This window comes from Poecile atricapillus, chromosome 4 (assembly GCF_030490865.1).
Source record: "Poecile atricapillus isolate bPoeAtr1 chromosome 4, bPoeAtr1.hap1, whole genome shotgun sequence".
Lineage (NCBI taxonomy): Eukaryota > Metazoa > Chordata > Aves > Passeriformes > Paridae > Poecile > Poecile atricapillus.
Genome location: NC_081252.1, coordinates 3,154,668 through 3,174,674, shown reverse-complemented (window position 1 = coordinate 3,174,674; position 20,007 = coordinate 3,154,668). Strand labels below are relative to the sequence as shown.

At 49.3% G+C, this 20,007-nt stretch overlaps 1 protein-coding gene across 5 annotated transcripts in view; it reads right to left on the bottom strand.

Moving 5' to 3' along the window:
• Nucleotides 1–20,007, bottom strand: part of SHROOM3 (shroom family member 3) — a 70,191-nt gene that overhangs the window by 29,970 nt on the left and 20,214 nt on the right. Inside the window, exon 1 of one of the 5 annotated variants that reach the window (XM_058838886.1) lies at nt 10,072–10,096. The exons of the other annotated variants lie outside the window; for them this stretch is intronic. The gene's annotated coding sequence lies outside the window, so the exon portion shown is untranslated. Of the gene's footprint in view, nt 1–10,071; nt 10,097–20,007 lie in introns of those variants that run through there. 5 annotated transcript variants of the gene reach the window in all.

Below are 20,007 nucleotides of genomic sequence, written 5' to 3'. Positions count from 1 at the left end.
TGGCTGCACTACCACCCTGTACTCTTGGCTTAGCTGCCTGTAGTTCCAGGGATGAGTCTAGGATATACCTGAGATCAGCCACAAACAGCACCTGGAACTATTAGAAATAGTTCTAGAAATTACTAATTTTTTTACATTTATTTTTCAGAATAGGTATTTTTTAATGGTTCCACCTCTTGAAGCCATGATCACTGAGTTTAAACTAACACCTGGTTTGCTGCCACAGTAATAAATGACCTGAGTCCCAGAGGATCCAACCCCCAAATGTTAACAGGTGTAGTAGTTTTTAATATCTTGCTATTTCCAAATCCAGTGTTGTTCTAGAGGAGAGGATGGAGATTAAATTCTCATTTTTAAATCATTTGGGATCAACAGGAGTATTTGTAACCACTGACAGTTAAAAGCTATCCTAGAGACATAGGTGCTCGCACAACAATGCTTCTGAAACCGAGATTAAAGCAAGGAACGCTTCTTCCAACTTCTACAGCTATTTGTAGGCATTCTGTGGCATTTTTCCCTTTGTCTTAAACCAGAAGCTAAGAGGAAACCCCCCTCCACTCCAGAAAGAGCCAACAGCGCATCACAGACACAAAATCACGGAGCAGCAGCATTAAGCCTCGCTGGGCTGCCACAGGCAGGAAGGAGCCGGAGGAGTTAACGCTGCTGCTTTATCCTCACAGCACCCCACGTTACACAATGGCACAGGGCAGCCTGAGATCCCCAGCTCAGCCCAGTGACATAAGGGAGCTGGGCAGCTTCACCTCTGGCTATGCTCATCCCGCAGGCGAGCTCGCAGCAGCCGGTGAGCCGGAATTCCGTCTCCTTGGGGATGCAATCGCCACCTCGGTGGCAGTCCCCCATCTCCCAGCAAAGAGCCAGCCCTCCTGTCTCCTCCACGCTGTCAGGGAGAGACCACACTCATCCCAGGCACCGACCTTGGCTGTGGCCATCCTGCTTGGCAGATCCTCCTGCTCCGCCTGAAGTGAGAAGACTGGATTGCTTACGTATTTCTTATTTTGTTACCTCCTGTGGCTGGTCCAGAAATAGCCTGTAATCCACATCTCTGTCACGCTCCCAGAATCTCCTTTAGCTGCACTGCAAGTACCCCGTGTGTCAGAGCACAAAGGCACAGGAGCTCTCCTGTGCAAGGAGCCTGCCCAGGTTTGTTACTCTGTGCTCACGGGACCAAGACACCAAGAGCCAAAAAACAAGTGGAAACACACAGACAAAACTTTTCATGAGAAAAAAAAAACCTACAAATTACACCGAAACCTCTCACAATAATAACCTGGGAAACTTCTGCCAGAAAAAGTCTCAGTCCCTGGGTAAAACCTCTAGCTTGTCACTTAGGTCATTCACCTGAGATGGGAAACAGCCAGGTTTAACTCCACAGTCTTAATTAGGCACATGAGGAATTCAAGGCTGGTTCATGAATCCAAAATGCAACGGGCTCCACCTGTGAAACTCCTGGAAGCACATTTTCATCCTAAGCATAGCAAGAGAGAGTTTGAAATCTCAACAAGGCTCCTTGAGCACATGAATCTTGGGACTGAATGAGACATTCTTCCCTGAGATCTGCAGCAAGATCCAAGTTCTCAAGTAGAAACAATAATATCCACATCTAGGACTCAGAAAGGTCAATAAAGCTCAGATTAAAAAGAAACCACCACGCAACCCAAACCCGTTCACAGTGCTGCTGGCTGCTGCTTCTAAGAACAAGACTACTTAATGCACATTTTCTGTACACATCACAGGCACATCCACCCTGATATCTGGTAAGACACGATTACTAGAGATGATCTTTGTGCCATAAGCCAATCCCCAAAAGGGACAGGAAGAATTTTCCCAGGAACAGTGCAGAGGGGCTTGTGCTTTTCTACCTGGACAGGCCATTGCTTGAAGGCAAATTAAAGAAATCACAGGATGGTGAATTTTAGATGGATACATCCCCCATTCAGGCACCCATCGCTTTCAGTCCAATGGCACCCACGTGGAGATTCTGAGCATGCAGAATTTCAGGGCAAAGCAACAGAGGCTGAGAAGTCACCTGGAATTAATCCAGACTCACAGCTTTCCTTCTCGGAGAGCTCTTCACTCAGGCGACTCCAACTTAAACAACCTCAATGAGCGCTGACCTTCAGGTCCACCGAGAAAAAAATACTGGAGAAAGGAGACGACGTTTTTCTGTGCAACACTGTCTAGTCCTACTTGTCCAGCATTTTACTGGCTTCCCCTTTTCTCTGGGACTGGATGGGTTTTAGCTGACCTGACCTCAATCCCACAATCTGGCTGCGCTGTGTTTGCACAGCCCCACACAAACCAGCTGCTCCGGCGCGTACCTGTTTGCAAGCAGAGAGCTGAAAGGAGCCCTGGCATTCATTTGGGTTCCTCACTTCATTGGCCAAGGGATCTTTGAGAAAATGAACTCCCTCTTTGTCTGGGAGAGAGCCCTAATCCCCGTTTTGCCCTGGAGGATTACTGGGTACTTAGAAAGGCACTCACATGCACATTTTTGGTTCGTGCCAGCTACATTTGGGCCCACAATACTCAGCGTTCCCTTTGGTCTTTAGCTTTGACAATAAGCATTCCACTGCACCCAGACCTCCACCCACAGACTGCCACCCTTTTAAAAGCACCCTAAATCCACGCTTTCTGAATTGGGGGCCTTCCCTGCTTTGCATGAGCAGTTGGCCCTGGGAGGCAGCTGGGCACGCAGCCCCGCAGTCCTTTCTTGAGCTGCCCAGCCGGTGTTGGAGCGCGCGGTTCCCTGCGCAGCCCTGCCAGAACGACCTGGATCCTGGCAGGGAGGAAGAACCTGTAGGGCTCAGGATTTAGCTTTTATCCCTAGGGAATTCCTGGCTTTTTGTAATAGCGGTTTAGTGTTATATTCTATCACAGCTTGCTGTTTGTGCCCCAGTACCACCCAGAGAGCCTGTTCCCAAAGTGTGCTCCCCGTGCAGCTCTGGCCAACATCTTCCCAGGACTGTGGCTTCATTCTCTTAAATTCTAATTTGGGATGAAGTTCAATGGAAACTAAGGGCTCTAAAGCTGTACTGTACTTGAGCAGCACTTTGCCTGCTCAGGGGAGATGTCACCTTCTCAGGAGGAGACAATTGAGAGGTGACAACCGTCCTGATCTGTCAAAAAAGTGGTGGCTGATCCATCCTGTGCCCCACCTTTCCTGTACCTTGTGCTCAGAGAGTTTTAATCCTCTCAAAAACAGACCTACCTACTTACTGTGCCAAGACAGGAGTAAAATCACAGAGAAATGACAGTTTCATTCTTTTCTAGCTCACAACTATCAGGACTATCCTACAGACTTGCTCTTGACCATTATTGAGTATCTCTTGAGGTTTTTCAGAGAAGCCTTTATGGACACTGCAGGATCAGCTTGGGGAATAAGAGCATCCCCTCTTCTCCTGAATGAGCTATTCACCACACACAGGTAGAACGGCATCCTCACAGCTTCTGGAGTGTCCCCACACTGAACTGTGTGGAGCTGAGGTCCTTCTGATAAACGGTAACATTTAACTCATCTTACATTACGCACACCAAAGCACAAGCTGGCTCTAAAGCACAGGTGTAAATGAAACAAAATAATGTAACTGCAGCTCCTACAAAGAAAAGCAGCCACAAGGAGGAAGAAAAAGTCATTCTCACGTAATACAAGGATTAGTTTCCATTTTAGGATTTGGGAATTAAAATGATTCCATAGGAAAAGCCCACAAGCCCTCCATGCTGAAAGAATAGTTACATTCACAGCAAGAGATGCAATCAGCAGAAGGTATTTCCCCACAGTTACTCTTTTTACACTCACCCTTCAGAACAGTGATGTTTTCCAGCTACAAAAGGGCCATCCTAGAGAACTCATCCTAGAGAGGGTCTGAATGTCAGGCAAGACATGTCCCACCTGGGACCTGGCCATAGGGTGCAGACCTGAGACCTGGAAGGCAAACCCAGCCTTCACTGGGAAACATTTCTGCCAGCAGCTTGGAGCTGGGACCAGGCTGCATCTGCGGGTGCAGCTCCTAATAATGTTCCATCCGAATCAAACTAGGTCAGTTCAGACCAACAATTTAAATGGTTTAAAGCTAAAGATTAAGGAAGTGCTTACAGGAAGTGCTCCAGTGGGAGGTGAATGAGGTCTGTGGCACTATGAGCAAGTGGGGCGTTAATCTCTTCCGCCAGCACAGCTGGATCTCTCTTCCTCACCTGCACTGGTGACACCTTGCACTTCAAGGAACACACCCTGAACTTTTAGCCCAGCAGCTCTCCTATGGAAATGTGGATGTTACCAAAGTGCTGCAGCAGTGGCTCAGCTGCTTTTTGAAAACTGGTCTCGGTGATTTGTACTAAAGGAGTGACAATCTGAGCGTCTTTTCAGAGGGGGCAGAAGAAAGCCTCACACTCACATTTGTCAAAGGCACAGTGGACACTCGGCACCAAGAACTCAGGTCTGCAGCCGCTGAGCCGTCTCTCAGCTCTCTCTAACCTGATTATTTGCAGTGCTTCCTGGTATTCCAGATTTTAATTGCAGTTACCTGGTGGGTGGAGTGTACAGGTCTAAATCACCTTGAAAAGTGTAGCAATGCCTAATCCTCAGAATATGAGCTACTCCTTATGAGCTGCTTCTCCATCCCACACGCCAACCTCTCCCTGGACAAATTCCTGAACACCTTACTCAACACAGCATTCCATTTACTTCCTGGGGATTTCAGCAGGAGATTTGCCCAAGTAAGAAGCGATGATGGATGGAGTAAGGAGATGAGGACTTGGCCAGCTCAGTGAGGGAGCCCAAGGCAAGTGACAGAAATGCTGGCTGCTAAGCTAATAAATATTTGTTTGTAACTCAAAATATTTTTAGCATCTGCCAGTCTGGCAGAGATGAGCTTGGAAAAAGATGAGGGCTGCAACCATGACAAGGAACATGAGTTCTCAGCCCCTCTCACCTGGTCCTATGCCTCAGTGCACCCCCACTGTTCTCACAAACCCCCCCAAAGGGGCAAGTGGAGTTCCTGACTCCCCTCGCCCCCAGCAGGGAGCCATTTTAGCAGCATTAGGAGCCATCTGCCATCCTTCTGCTGAGGAGATACCATGAGCAACTTTCCTGTACACAGCCCTGGGTGTGGGACCTCTTCCAGCAGGAAAACTCTTCCCCATCACCCTGTCTACTGCATTTTGGTCTGGTGATCCTGTCTAGACTCAAATCGTTCCTTGGGCTCAAAGCAAGATCCGAGGCTGGGTCTTGGGATGTTCTCTGCATGCGCTGCAGGGCTGGATTAGCACTGAGTCTGTGGGAATCTCACCTGGATGAGGTCAGGGCTTCCCCAGTGATGCTGCCCTCCAGTACTACTGAGGTGAAGCACTCCCAGGAAGAGTCGAGAGAAAATCCACTACAGCTTAGCATATGGCTTTGACTTCCAGGGAGAAGTCTCAGATCCTCCTGGGTTTCCAGGAACACGAAGGTGCTGCTCTGTAGATGCAAAACCTTTCACAGCTTGTGGGAAACCCAGAAAACCCCACTTAGCCTAAATGCCTATCAGCTCTCAATGTCTCACTTCAGACACTTCTTAAAAATCCACCCAAAACACTCTGAAACAGCATGAGCTGCATTTCCCTGGAGCCCCCAAGCACATTAAGGAAGCAGGGAAAAAAGGAGCACCCACAGCACTTCCAAGTGGCAGTCTGACCTGAGGCCTTCACAGCACTTATAGGTTAACAAGACATCCAAAAACCCTTCTTCCCCAGTGGAACAGCAGCACCCTCTCAAAGGAAGGCACACCTTTGCTAGGGACATGCAGTGTTTTGGAGTCACAGGCTGCAAATCTCTGCACACCAACAGGAAAAAGGGCAGCAATACATATCCCCACTCCCAGCCTCTCCTCATACACAGCACACGCTGTGACCATCCTCATTACCAACACCCCTCCCAAAACAGAGCCAGTCCCAAACACGCATTGAGTCACAAGTGCCAAACTCATTTGGAGAGAGAGCAGCAAACCCAAATCCTATTAAGCAGCCATCAGTGTCAATATTTATTTCTCACGAATCAGGGACAAGTGGCCTAATAAACAGTGTCAGGCTGAGGCTGGTGAGATGGAAGGGGAAGGGAAGAGACAGGCTTGGGGAAAGGACATGACATTAATCAGTATCACCCCTGCAAACCTTTGTCAGAAACAAGGCAGTAAACTCAGTAGCCACTCAGAAACTAAGCTCCCTTCTTCCTTCAGCAGCCCTCAGTTTCCAGCCTGGAAGTTTGGCATCCTTCACAACAGAGCCACTGGGCCCCATAAAATCTTTCCCTTTCAATCCACCTCTCAACACACACCTCTCTCTGGCCTGGCTTAACCAGTCCCTCCCCAACACAGAGCAGATCCAAGGTCTGGCCTGCAGGGATTTAAACACTCTAACCAGTGCAGAGTGAGAGGGCTCCCAGGCAAACAATGTCTGCACAGGAACACAAACAAATCAAACCATGATTTCACACAAAGGCAAACTCCTTGGCTGCAAGAGTCACTTCAAATACCCCAGCTTCTCCTTCTCCCTGCAGATCATTCCTGCCCCTGGGGGGTGGTATATGCCATTTACTTCTCCCTAACCTGGATGGGAAAACACAGTCTTGGACAAACACAAAGGCTTGATACTTCCAGCAGGGCTGTAGCTGAGTTTTAGAGCTATGCCTTACTTATTTACTCCCATCTACCCAGGGAAATTTCAGCTGCCAAAGCACGATGAGGATGCAGCCATGGTGCAGGGGGCCCTGTCCCCACTATAACTGTACTGGCCAGCAGTTATCATCACGTACTTTGCTTAAATTAGGCTGAAATGGAGTCTGTCTCCAGCCTGGAGCCCGTTTGTAAGTGCAAAGGAATCTGTGCCCTCCGCAGCACACGAGACGGGATCGGGTCTGGAGAGCACTTGGCCTGGCTATTTTTATTGTCTCCCTGAATACTTCTCTTCAACACCATTTTGAGATGCTGAAAGGATAGTAAAGATGGGATTTTTTTTTAATTTTTTTTTAAATTTTTTTAAATAACAGGCTGATGATCCATAGGAACCGTGTCCTTTTAACTTTTGGATGTTTCTCAAATCTCTGCCCTCGTCGCCAGGCTGCTGAAGGCATTTTGAAGGCACAACACGATGAAATCTAATCAGGGTGAAGTGGGCTGGTTTTATTTCCATCAAAATTCCTCTTTCAAAGGCATAAATTTACCCTTCTGATCCCAGCCTCTAGAACTGAGCCAATACAGCAGTTACTGCTACATCAAAAACCCACCCAATCCCCTTCCCTCGCAGACAAGTGATGACTGAAATTCCTCATGCTTCTTTAAACCCAAGGACATTGCCACTAATTTGAGGCCTGGTGCAGCTCAGATGTAAAGGATTAGGCAAGTGGCTCTCATCTGAACAGAGGCAAGCACGCAGCAACGCAGCACATCAAGGGTAGCTGAGCTTTTCATTCCAGTTAAACTTGGGAACAACCTCCTAAATCATGGTTTCAAACACACAGGTTATCTTTTCCCCTGACCTGAGCACCTGAGCAGTGTGCACCTTGGGATACTGAGCAGTGTGGCTACAGCCTGACCCTGCTGACCACGAGCCCTTCTCTACTCCCACACCCATTAAAGTCCAGCAGCTTGCCAGCGCCAGCCACAGTCACTCTGGGCCTGAACAAATGTTAGCCAAGTGGCAATCACACAGGGCATTATAAAACACCCTCTTTGATGTCATATCCTCCTGAGCTATTTACTTACAATCCTGCTGGGGTGCAGAAGCCCAGGGATGGGACGGACCAGGCCCCACCGTGCCAGCTGCTCTGCAAACACCAAGTGAAGGATGCTTGCTCACCCAGAGGGCTGACCATTAAAGCAGGGTCCACCCTAACTAAACAAATTAAGGAAGGATGTTTTCCTCATCACTGCTCTTCCCTCAGCAGCCTTCCCAAGTCCATCTGCATCCTCCTGCTAGAGCCCAGCTTTTCTGCCACTGCTGCCAAGAGCTAGGATACTTTATAGAGGGAGAAGGGCTCTACATCACCCTGCTTTTATTCTCATAAAAACTCTGCTCAGGCCTGTTGAACACAGGGGCATTTGTGGAGGCCCCTGGCTGCTGCAGGACCACAGCCTGCCCGACTCACAGGGGCAGGGCTCCCACGTGCCAGGGCAGCAGCCCTCTCCGCAGAGCAATGCCAAGCAGGCTGCAGCTGGCCTTGTGTGTTGTTACTGCCTTTAGAGCAACGCTTTGTGGTTAAACTTCTGGCCTGCTGACCTCTGGAAGATAAGCCTCTGCGATTATTAAATGAACTTTCCCTTAAAATTTACAGTAATCCTGATTTCAGTCGAACTGAACTTCCCTCTCCGATTAAAGAAGGTGCCAAGCACCATTTAATGTGGGCCAACAAGCTCTCAATCCTCTAAATCCCCATATTATGGACGTGCAGAGCACCCCTCCCTCTCCCAGTTGCAGGCTGGCCTGGACTTCACCTCTCTGAGTCGAAGGAGTTTTAGGGCATTGATTTTTCCCTACTCTTGTTTCTGCTGGTGTCGAGGAAAATCTGGACAAGGACCTTGCAGGACCAGAGTCAGGCTGAGCAAACACAGTGAGCTGCTGAGATTCACCCCTCTGTGACTGGGCTAAAGAAGGCTCAGAGGTTGGGATGAGGAGTGAATGTGTTTCAATGGGTGCTGCTGGTGGCACCTAACCCCAACTAAATTTAAGGCTGTGTTTTTTAGGCAGCAGAACAGAGATCAGAGTTCAAAAGGCATTACAGCAGGGAATGAGAAAAGCAGACCTTTGGACCTTGGGGGCAGAAGGAGTAGGGGAGAAAGTTGGAGTGAAGGCAAATGAGGTCCGTGGGTCACATTCCTCCCAAACTGACAAAGAAAAATGCTGGCTAATAGTGTTACATTTGAATATAATTTTTTTTTTTTCCTTAGCCATTTTAAGGAGTCTGCATGCAGGTCATTCCAACCAGGTGACAAAACTTCTCAGCTTCTTCCCCAGTATCTCGCTGCGAGGTGCCTGCCAGCAGAACTCCCTGCAGGAACACTACACTGCTTACTAATACACGGAACACAGCGAGAGCCAAACTAAACCTCCCGCTGCTCTGATGCCCGGCAACTGTCTCCAGAGTAAGAGCAGGAAAGGGACCCTCGAGCCCTGCAGCTCTTGCCCAGCTGCAGCTGGACAGTGGATGATGCAGTCCCGGACGTGTCCGTGCAATCACAGCACAACGACAGCGTTTTACACCCACCCGGAGTTAAATTAATTACCCCTCCGAGTAATGAGTTTCACATACAGACAGGGGGAACCGCGGCACGGCGGGGTCTCATCCTACACCACTTCCCTCCCTGACTGCTTCTTCCCAGCATCCAGAGGCCCCGAAAACACCGAACAAGAAAGCAGCACTTGGAAGGGGAGCGGGCAGGCGCCCCTCTCCGGGAGACCCTGCCGGTGCCGGCGGGGCTGCGGGGCCGCCGCCTTTTGTTTTGGAGAAGGAGCACGCCTGCCCCGCACCCTCACGCCGGGTCTGGCCCACCCCACAGCCTCCAGGACCGCGCTCCCCATGTATCCCTGCTCCCCGCACACCCCTGCTCCCCGTACATCCCTGCCCTCCCGCATCCCTGCTCCCCGCGCATCCCTGCTCTCCCGCATTCCTGCTCCCCGTACATCCCTGTTCCCCGTACATCCCTGCTCCCCGCACACCCCTGCTCCTCGTACACCCCTGCTCCCCGCGCATCCCTGCTCCCCGTACATCCCTGCTCCCCGCGCATCCCTGCTCCCCGTACATCCCTGCTCCCCGCACATCCCTGCTCCCCGCGCATCCCTCCTGCTCCCCGTACATCCCTGCTCTCCGCACACCCCTGCTCCCCGCGCACCCCTGCTCCCCGTACATCCCTGCTCCCCGCGCATCCCTCCTGCTCCCCGCACATCCCTGCTCCCCGCGCATCCCTGCTCTCCGCGCACCCCTCGCTCCCGCACTTCCGCCCTTTCTCCGCGCACTCCCGCTCCCCGCGCACCTCCCCGTTGCCCGCGCCTTCCCCGCTCCCGCAGCGGCCGCACCGCACTCACCGTGCCCCGGACGGCTCCGCACTCGCAGCCGCGCCGGGCGAGGGCGCCGGAGCCCGTCGGCGCCTCCGGCCGCCCCCGGCAGGTGCCGCGGCGGGCAGCCCGCCCCCAGCACCGCCCCGCACCGGGGGAGCTCCCCCGGCACGGCCGCCGCAGCCCGGAGCCCCCTGCGAGCTCCCCTATCCCGCCGCAGCCCGGAGCCCCCTGCGAGCTCCCCTATCCCGCCGCAGCCCGGCCACCACCGCAGCTCCATCTCCGCCTGAGCTGCCGGCCGGGCGCGGAGCTCAGAGGACTGCACTCCCTCCGAAACCCTGCCGTTCTTCCCCTGTCCCCGTGGGAGCCCCATCGCACCTTCCCAAAAGTCAGAGGCCATTGCGGCTGCTTCCGACTGCCCGCTGATGCCGCTGAGGTGCTGCCTCGGGAGCGAGTGTCACGGCCACAGCAAAGCCACCTTACTGCTGTGGTCGCTTTCACGGCATCTGCTGTCACCTGCTGGGGTCGTTTCATACAGGACATTTAAGCAGCAAATGAGCTATATTAAATTAATTTTAAAATTACATGCAGCTGAACTGCTGTGTCTCACAAAGGAAGATGACGGGCAGAGACAAGATAAATAAACCCTTTCCATTTCTCGTATTGTTGTGAAAAACTATAAAACCCTTTGCAATTATTTGTGTTACATACGGGAAGGAGTTTGAGTTCCAAGTAAGAATTTGTATTTTTAATGCCCTGCTTTCGACTGGCACGAAACAAGCAAGGTGCCAGGCTGGTTTGTACCTAGGAATTCAAGTGCCCACACCTGGTGGTGTGGAAGTCTGCCTAGCTCAAGACTTCATTTCATGCAGGATTTCATGTTCCCTTTGCCAGTGGGGACAGATTTTGCAGGTGAAATGAAATCAATTTCTGCTTTCCCACCCTGCCGCTTGCCATCCTCCTTCCTGCCCTTTTGATGCCAAACACCTGCCTCTCCCTTTCTGTTCTGTACCCTCCTTTAAGACTCCTGGTCTCTCCTCTGTTTCCTCAAAAGGGGTGGCTCCATGTTCACCTGTCTTTTGGATTTGGATACAGCGCCTGCTCCTTTAACAAGCCCTGAACTCAAACTCCTCTGCAGGCTGCTGGCAGCACCAGAGAGCCACGCAGAATGAAGATGGCAAATGGGGGAACGTGAAGGAAAGAAAATACCTTTTGAACCCAAAGAGGTGGCTGAAGGAGACGCTGGAAAAGTTGCTCTTCACAACGTGAGTATCCAGCCCATAATGGATCTTTTATCCAGGAATGGCCAAACATCACCCCAAAATACCCCTATTTTATACAGAAAGAGACTGATATTTTATAGAGTGAGGGAAAGGGATGGGATCTTAATCTGAGCAGGAAAGAATCACCACTCCCAACACAAGAGGCACTGGCCTCCCTGAAGCCATTTGTTCACTCACTGTTAAGCTATCACAACATGTTACATAGATAATTTTCCTTCTGTTTATATGTAACTTAATCGACTTAGCTTAAAATGGTTCCTGTTGGTCTCATGTGAGCTAAAATACTGAATGGGTGCATCTGTATCGGGTGAAATTATGCTCAGCCAATGCTACTTTTCATGTTGATTCTCTCTCCCTACCTGCACACACATAATCAGCAGCCTGAAATGTTTAATACTTCATCAGCTGCAGAAATCCTAGTGATAAACCAGCGTGGGAGATGCAGAAAAAACACCTGAGCTGGGGTTACAAAGGCAGTGAGCATTACTTGGGAGTCTTAATGATGAAACGCATCATGAGGTGCCACTTGTCTCAGCAGATTAAGGGCCATTTCCTGTATTTTTTTTCACTTGTGCTTCCTAGGGAGAATATTTTGTCTGTGTAAAACCTGGGCTGATGTCACACATCTGTCTTGCCATGGCTTGGAGCTCTCACAGCTGGATTTCCACCGGGAGAACAACAGACCCCTCCCGTGCCCGTGCCTTAGGAGATGTGTCATCAGGATGGGTTAATAATTTCAACAGCTCTAGATCACTGTCTTGTGACACAAAAGGGCAGGTTTGGGAAGCAGCACTCAACAGCCTGGTAATAAGGATGACTCAGGTGGTGCCTGCCTTCCTTTCCTGTCCCCTTCCACGGCCTGATCCAAGCCCAACACAGCCATCACCCAGCCCAAGAGCTGATGTCTGTAGCCACCAGCCAGGGTGACCCTGCTGCTGGCAGAGCTCCTCTGTGCACGTGTCACCCATTGCAGGTGTGGCTTTTGCTATCACCTCTCCCAAAGACATGGTTTCTCCCCTCTCTGACTGGAAAGCCACATGGAACACTGTATATTCCCACACCAGCATGTACAGTGTATGTCACCTGCTTGGGATTGTTCCATTAGGAACCCAGAAGGACCCACAATAATCTGCTCCATGAAATGATTCCAGATGGTTTTATTGATATTTTAAACACTTTAAGTGTACTTTGCATCTTGGCTAACCATTTGGCAAGATACCGAGTGGCAAACAGGATCACAGACGTTACCAGGCAATGAAACAAAGTCCAGGTTTGACCATAAAAACCCATGAACACTTGTCCTTCTGTGATAAAAACAACAACAACAAAAACGTTTACCACCTGTAGCATAAACCTGAGGCTCCCCACAACCTTGGACTATTTACTGAAGCATGACAGCACTTACCATAGCACAGGGACTCCTCACCCTGAGGCAGAAGACAGGCAGCTAATCCAAGTGGGAATTCATTGGGAGGGATCACAACAAGCACATACTGCTGACAAAACGAAACCTTGTGCACAACTTCCATCCTTGCTGCCCTGGAGCAGTGAGCACAGCCTCCCTTCCAGACTGATCCCTTCCAGACTGACTGGGTGTTCCTCCAAACACCCACACCAAGCTGAGGTGCTGCAGGGAGCTCTGGCTGATGGCAGCCACCTCTCAGGGGTGCTCAGTGTCACCTTGTGCCAGCGTCCTGGCTGGAATGCCTCACTGGCCCTACACAGCCAAACCCATGCCAGTCCCAACTTGACCTTTGTGCAACTCCCTCCTGATCCTTCTTCAATGGGAAAGTGTTTGTTCCCTGCTCAGGTGGAGCAGCCTCGATGGTGTGTCCTGTATGCACAGCTCTGTTCCCACTGAGCTACCTCCAGAACTTCTTCCAGCAGGACTGGCCTGCATGCCCTTCAGTGCTTATTCTGGAAAGAAAAGCCCTTCCATACAAAAAAAATATAATCAAATAAATGAAAGACTGTCTGTAACTAAGTAGGATTTCTCCACCGGATGACTCTTGTGACACCAGTATCAAATATCATGTCCTGCAATGGGTAGGAACCAGGGGAGGACTCAGAGGGCTGTTTTTAATGGTTTTTTGCAGGACTTTGGTTTCTTACTTAGTTACGTAAGTTAACTTACTTTCTTACTTTGCTTCTGATGGCAGTTTAATCCAATCTAAGCATGAGAGCAGAGGCCATATAACCTCCCTCAACAATCATGGACCTTTGTAAGATTTCCTCTGTCCTGCTGGTGATCTTACTGCTTTGAAAACGACTGTCCTTGGACTTAGAGAAGACCTGAAGAAATCAGAGCTGGAGCCTGCAGTGCCCAGATGGATTCCTGACTTGTGTCTCCCAGTAGCATTGCAAGCAGAATTATGGCAGAGACAGACACGAGCTGGTGTCTGGAAGGTCCAGTGAAGCCCTTGCCCATCTCCCTGCCCTCTCTCACCTGGCTCAAAAGCCTGCAGGTAGTTTCCCTTCAGCTGCCACGTCACAGCGAACAGGCAGCGTACACACTGCTGCCATCAGCTCCAGAGCCTGCCAGCCGGGCTGGAACAGGTACAGAGAGCCTGAAAACTCCCTGTACACACCACTGTGATAGGAATTGCCTTTGTTTGCCTTTGGGAGTAGATGAAGATGCCCTATGGCCATGCAGACCCACATCCCATCCCTTCCCAGAGATGACAGGAATACCTCTGCTGTGGGGAACCAAGGGACTCAGGCATTCATCCAGGAGGCCTTTGTCTTTTGCCTTTTTTTAGTCACCACAAAACCCCCTCTGGTTGCTGTTCTCCACCTGCCCGGCTCGCTGGCAGCTGGATGCCCGGTACAGCCATGCCCAGCATGGGATAACCAAGGAAGCTTCCCTCTTCCTGTTTAAATAAAGCTATGAGGATGAGGAGCACCTCATGCCCACGTCCATGGCTCTGGAAGAGCGGGCCTCATCCCTGTGCTCCCCCCCATCCCACATTTCCCTGTTTTCCCAGGCTCTTGTTTCTGGCAGCATGAGCTGCTCACAGAGATGGAGAAAAGCACTTGAAGGATGAAAAGACAACATGAAACAGCCCCAAAAGCACTCTGTCCTGTGGCTGTTCCTCATGCCCCTGGCTTGCTGGGCACTGCAGATGCCAGGCTGCAGCACAGTAGGGCCCATCCTGCATTTGCTCAGGCAGCTGGTGTGAAATGTGAGACCCTCATCTGCTGGGGGAGGAAGGGAAGGCGTGGGATGGACAGAGGAAATTGGGTTTTGAGATAAAGCATGGGCTGCATTGAGGAGGGATGGTTCCCTTTGAGGAGTGTTTGCAGTGCTGACCCACCCACAGACCATGAAGAGTGAGAGCACAGAGGGGCTGGAGCCAGGGCCATCAATCAGGGGGGAACAGAACTCCCAGGGAGGCTCTGGTTTTCCAAAACATGCCCAGTCGCCTTTTGGTTTGGAAAACTTGAACCATGAGTTGTTCAGAACCAGGACTCTTTGAATCCAATCCAGAGAAACTCCCTGTCTTGGCTCATCTCCAAGTCAAATTAACTCCTGGAAGGTGAGGAGGTGTTCAGATAAATATCAAATCGCACTCTAATGGGTCAAGGCCATTTTTCCCAATGAACAAAAAGGATTTTTACTGGACCTCTCTTACACTGCATGTCTCACACTGAACTTAAGATAGCTGTGAAAAAAATTAAGATGTGAAAAAGTCCAAATCCTGCAGAAATGAATAAAACCTGTTATTAAATTTCCTCATGAAGACTTCACCCAAATAAACCCAATGAAAATCAGTTTAAGACCAAACTAAGTCTGGATGCAAGAGGTTTCTATAGAAGTTCACTGTTATGAGGAAATGCTAAGGGGAATTTGGAAAGAAATCACATATTCACATGTGCCAGCTCAGGGAAGTTAATTCCTAGTGTTTTTATTCAACTACCCTGTGCTCTGCACTGAAACTCTCTACACTAAGTTTTCCCTTGGTTCTTGGTACTGCAGTCACTGTGAGTGCCCCTCTGTGCATGGAGATATCCCCAGGAGAGAAATACAACATAATTTTAGCGTAAAGAGGAAATAGGAGAAGGCTCCTTAAACATTCCTAGGAGAGGAAAAGTGCAGAAAATGTGAGCCTGCTTTTCCTCCAACATCCCAGAGAGGTGAAAGGAAGGCAGAGAGAATGCCTGTTTTCTCTGGCAGTAAAAAAACCCCCTCTTTCCTTCTGAGCTACTGACAAAAAGATTTAGGGAAAAGAAGAGGGAAAAAGGACATTTGTACAGTGAAGAAAAAAGGGAGAAGGCTTTGAAGACCTAATTAACAGACTGTCCCAAGTCACTTCAGTTCAGCTGCATCACAAAAGTCCGACAGAGATCCATGGGACCGCAACAACTTGCCCAAGAGAATAAGACACTGTAAACAAAACCAGTCACTCCAAAAACCCACCCTCCTCCAAATCCAGGGGGCTGGGAAGGGGAGGAGGCTGCAGCTGAGGGCTTGTTTTCCTGCTCACTAATAAATTTAGTTTACAGAACCTTTTGTGAGTCCTTTTTAAGGTTGTTTGTTGATTAAAGCAGCAAACAACAAACTTAGCCTTAATTTATGCTTCTTTTAACATTTCAGTCTTGGGGGGGTGCTTTTTATAGGAGTTAATGAGGCAGAATAGGTTCTTTAAGGGGAAGATATTTTCTCACCAAATTAAAACCTGTATTGAAAATAAAATAATGAGATGAAGGTGGCTTTTCTTTCAGAAGTAAATAAATCTTGGAGTAGGAAACTTCTCACGCACTTGGAACTGTCCTTATCGGAGAGATCTGAGAACAGGAGGTTCACAAGATGTTCTCACTCTCCCTTTTTTTAATTTATTTTGCCTTCCTCCTTTCATGTAAACAGTAATAAAGCATTACTTGCTCTAAATGTGCAAACAGTTCCAGCGTGTGAGAGCAAGCAAACACTGGGAGCCGCTCTCCTTCGCCACAGCAGAGCCACGAAAGCCCAAGGCAGGGACTTGGTGGCACCATAACCCAGGCAGGGCAGAGAAATGAGCCACATCGTGCCACCTCAGACACCTGGGCATGTCTTAGAGTAGCTCCCAGCAAGATCCCAGGTCAGGCTGAATTTTCCAGATTAAAGCTTGCCACAAATCTACTGCATTTTGGCAACCTGGTGTAGCAGCACAAGGAAAATGGAGTAGCAGAGTGGGCAATGCTGGGAGCCACTGTGACACCAGCCATCAGCACCGGATGTCATTAACTGGGGACAAACAGGCACAACAAGTGATACAGCAGAGCATCTAGCCTGGTTCCTCTCAGAAATGGGGAAGAAAGCCTCCCTTTCATGGCAGCTCCAAGCACACTCGAGGAGATAACCCTGTTTGTCTTCGCCGGAAAGGCCGACTGAACGCTGGCCTCGCGGCCACAAACTGGTCGGTACAGTTTGCACTTTGGGGGGACTCTGGTTTTCAGTGAAATGTCAGTATTTGCTCTGGAAAGAAGCCCACCTTTCTGGCTTATTCCTTACCAAAAGGAATTTGGATGTTTGTGGTGTTTGCTGAATTATCCCCACTGTGCGGGTAAGATCAGGGCTAAGCCTGCTCTGGAGTGCATAGACACTGTTTTCCCTCCCATCTTTGGGAATGTGCAGACAAGGCAGCCACGAGCGGTCTGTAAGTTCCCCCAGGATGCTGGGAGCTTTGCAGGGAGGCTGTGCTTACCCTCCTGCTGCTGGCAGGCTGACCAGGGGTAGCTAAATCCAGTGCACCTGTGGGAAGCCGTGGCAAAGCCAGTGCAATCGAGCAACAGCTCACCTCAAATTTCAAAGCAGTTTGTAAGACTCAGCAGCATCACAGGAGGGTATGAATGGGGCTGTTTTCATATCTCCCATACAAATGTCTGTTAGCACAGCTAATGTTATCCGTTGTTATCCGCAAACAGCGGGATTTTATCCGCCGGCCTCCCTCTCTGATCGTGGAAAACGTATACACGGGATAGTCAAAGGAACTTGAGCCGACAGCCAGCCACTCCCCGTGAAACCACATACTGCAGGAATGAGAAAAGGAGCTCAACAGCCACCAAAAAGTCACCACCCAGGGGAATTCCACCGTTTGGGAAGATCAGGCCCTGCAAACCCAAGTGCTGTGTGCAGCTAAACTGCAAAGCAGCTGTGAGAGAAAGAGAGAGAGATCAGCCAAAGGATGACAAAGAGAAATTTTAAAAAAAGAAATGATGTACTCTCAGTCCATGAAAGCACAGCAACAGTGCCCTGGCATTAGCTGCAGTCAGGCAGCCATGGAGAGGCATGGAAGCACTTCACAGGGAGGAGGGAAAGCAAGGAATGCATCAACAAATCTCCACAGAAGAGTCCCCAACGGCAGGCAGGGAGAAGAGAGGGTCTCCAAAGGGAGACTTCTGGCTGGACTGAGGTGTCAGTGTTTGAAATATCAAGAAGAATAATTTTCAAGCTGTTAGCCAGCCAGAGGCAAGCAAGGGGATATGAAGATAAAGCAGAGAGACTCTAAGGGCTAAAATCACATAAACTGGATGAAAGCATTTCCAGCAAGTTGGAGTCTGGAGGGATAGGAGGCAAAGCTTCTTCATGAACTTCCCCTCTGCTCTGCTGTGCACATATCCACAAAGGGCAGTCTGAAATTCCCCAGTACACTGAGCATCAGCTGGGAATGTTTCATGGGCTCTCCCTTGGAAATGAAAATCTAAATAAAGGGAAAATCCCTTTTAGGTGCTGTGGACATGATGCCTGCTCCAAAGCTGCTGACTGGAATGGAAAAGCTTTTGCTGAGCACCTGTAGCTCCCCTCAGTTATGCCTGCTCTGCACAGCACTTAAAATTTCATTTCTAATTAAGAGCCATGAACCAGGCTCTGAACCAGACTGTGTCAATCAGCATAACTCACTTTTCCCTCTGTCTCTGGTGGTGCTGGAAGGGAAAATCCCTGTGCTGCCTGTGCAAATCTCAGGTGTCCCAGTCACAAGGACGAGCTGCACCTGGCTGCAGACACAACCCCAAGAGCTGTCCTGGGCTGTGGGGCAACAAAATTGGGCCAATGGGCTCGGAGTGCAATCCTCCTTCTCACAGGGACTCCCTGCCAGGTCAAGGTGCTGCACCTTGGACTGGGATTGTAACTACAGCTGGTCAAAAATTTACTGCAGACTGGTTCTGTTCAATGAAATACCTGCGAGAAACGTCTACTGATTCACTCGCATGGTTAAAAATAAATTGAACTGTTTTCAGGTTTTTTGGAATGGAATAAGAATCCTCCAATTCAGCCTCTCACATGAATGATTTGTTTTGTTTTGTTTCTTTCTTTTTTTTTTTTCCCTATCCTCTATTTCAGACTTTCAGTCTTTCATTCACTGCGTTTTTTCACAGCCCTCTGGCTGTCAGTTCCTCCCCCACAACCTCTACTAATTTTCTTCTTTTACTAAGCCCTCTGGTCTTCAAGAAAGGATGCAATTTTAAAATAGAACAGACTTTCATTGCAGCAATATACATTTTAGGAAATTATATGAGTGAATAAGCTGAAGCAAATTTGCTCTAACTTTTCCTTACCTGGGTTGGGAGCTATGCTAACAATTATTCAGATAATTCAGCATTTTATAATCTCTCAGACCTCTATCCAGCCCTCCATCTGGAGCAAATACATGGCCTGTGTAAAAGGCTTTGGATTCACCTAATAAGCCAATGGATGTCACTGTTGCTCTGCACAAACCAAAATGGGAAAGCAAAGGAAGAAAATTAAACCAAAATAAAGTGACAGGAGAGAGTTCTCTGACCCGGTCTGTGCTGGTCACATTGGGCAGTTCCTTCAGGGGCTTCCTAAGTGCAAGTCCAAGCTATGCCAGTGTAACTACAGAGATAAGGTCAGGCTAACAGCTGGGTGTGAAAAAGGAGGCCTTCAGGAAGGGTCCTAAAAAACCCCCTCACAGTTCCTGCTGTTTAACCCCTTCAGCTGCAGCCTCCCCTGAGAGCTCAGCAGCAAGAGGCATTTGTTGATGAGTTTCCTGGGAAGGACCCATCCTTTTGCAGCAGGATGCTCTGGACTGGGACAAAGTAGGTCACCAAGAGCCTCTTCAGCCCTGGCCAGAGCTGCAGCTGCCGCATTTCTAGGTCAGTGCTCACTCCTGCTTTAATGGGTTGATAAAGGTTTAAGAAACAAGTGGAGGTTTTAGTTGCATTCCTGTGTGCCAGGAGGCAGCTCAACATCTCACTCGAAAATCGCTGCTGCAATGAAGGGTGGTTTACACTGAATTACTGACAGAGCTCAGGGAAACCAGGAGAGAGGGGCAGGGTCAACAGAGCACAGAAAATATGGCCCCAAAGTAGAGATAAAAGTTTTGAATGCTGTGAGGGAAAATGAAGAAAAATGCTTCAAAAGTATGAGGAGTGTGAAGTTTCTGATCCTGGTCTAGTTCTGTCTAACTGTCCTCAGTCAGAGCTGTCCCTCATGTATGTGGAGTCTGCCTCTGTGATAAGAGCTCAAGGCAATTTGTTTCCTGAAAGGAAGAATATTATTTGATCAATTGGGGAAGAAAATGCCTGAGGCTGGTCCAAACAATATATTTGGATCTAAAATACACTTGGGATAAGTGTAGTTATTCCAAAGTGCTGGTAAGAAGAATAATTCCATTTCTTGCACATGCTGTTTAACACGCAGGAGCTGTGCAAACCAATAAAACCAAAAAAAGGAACATCAGAT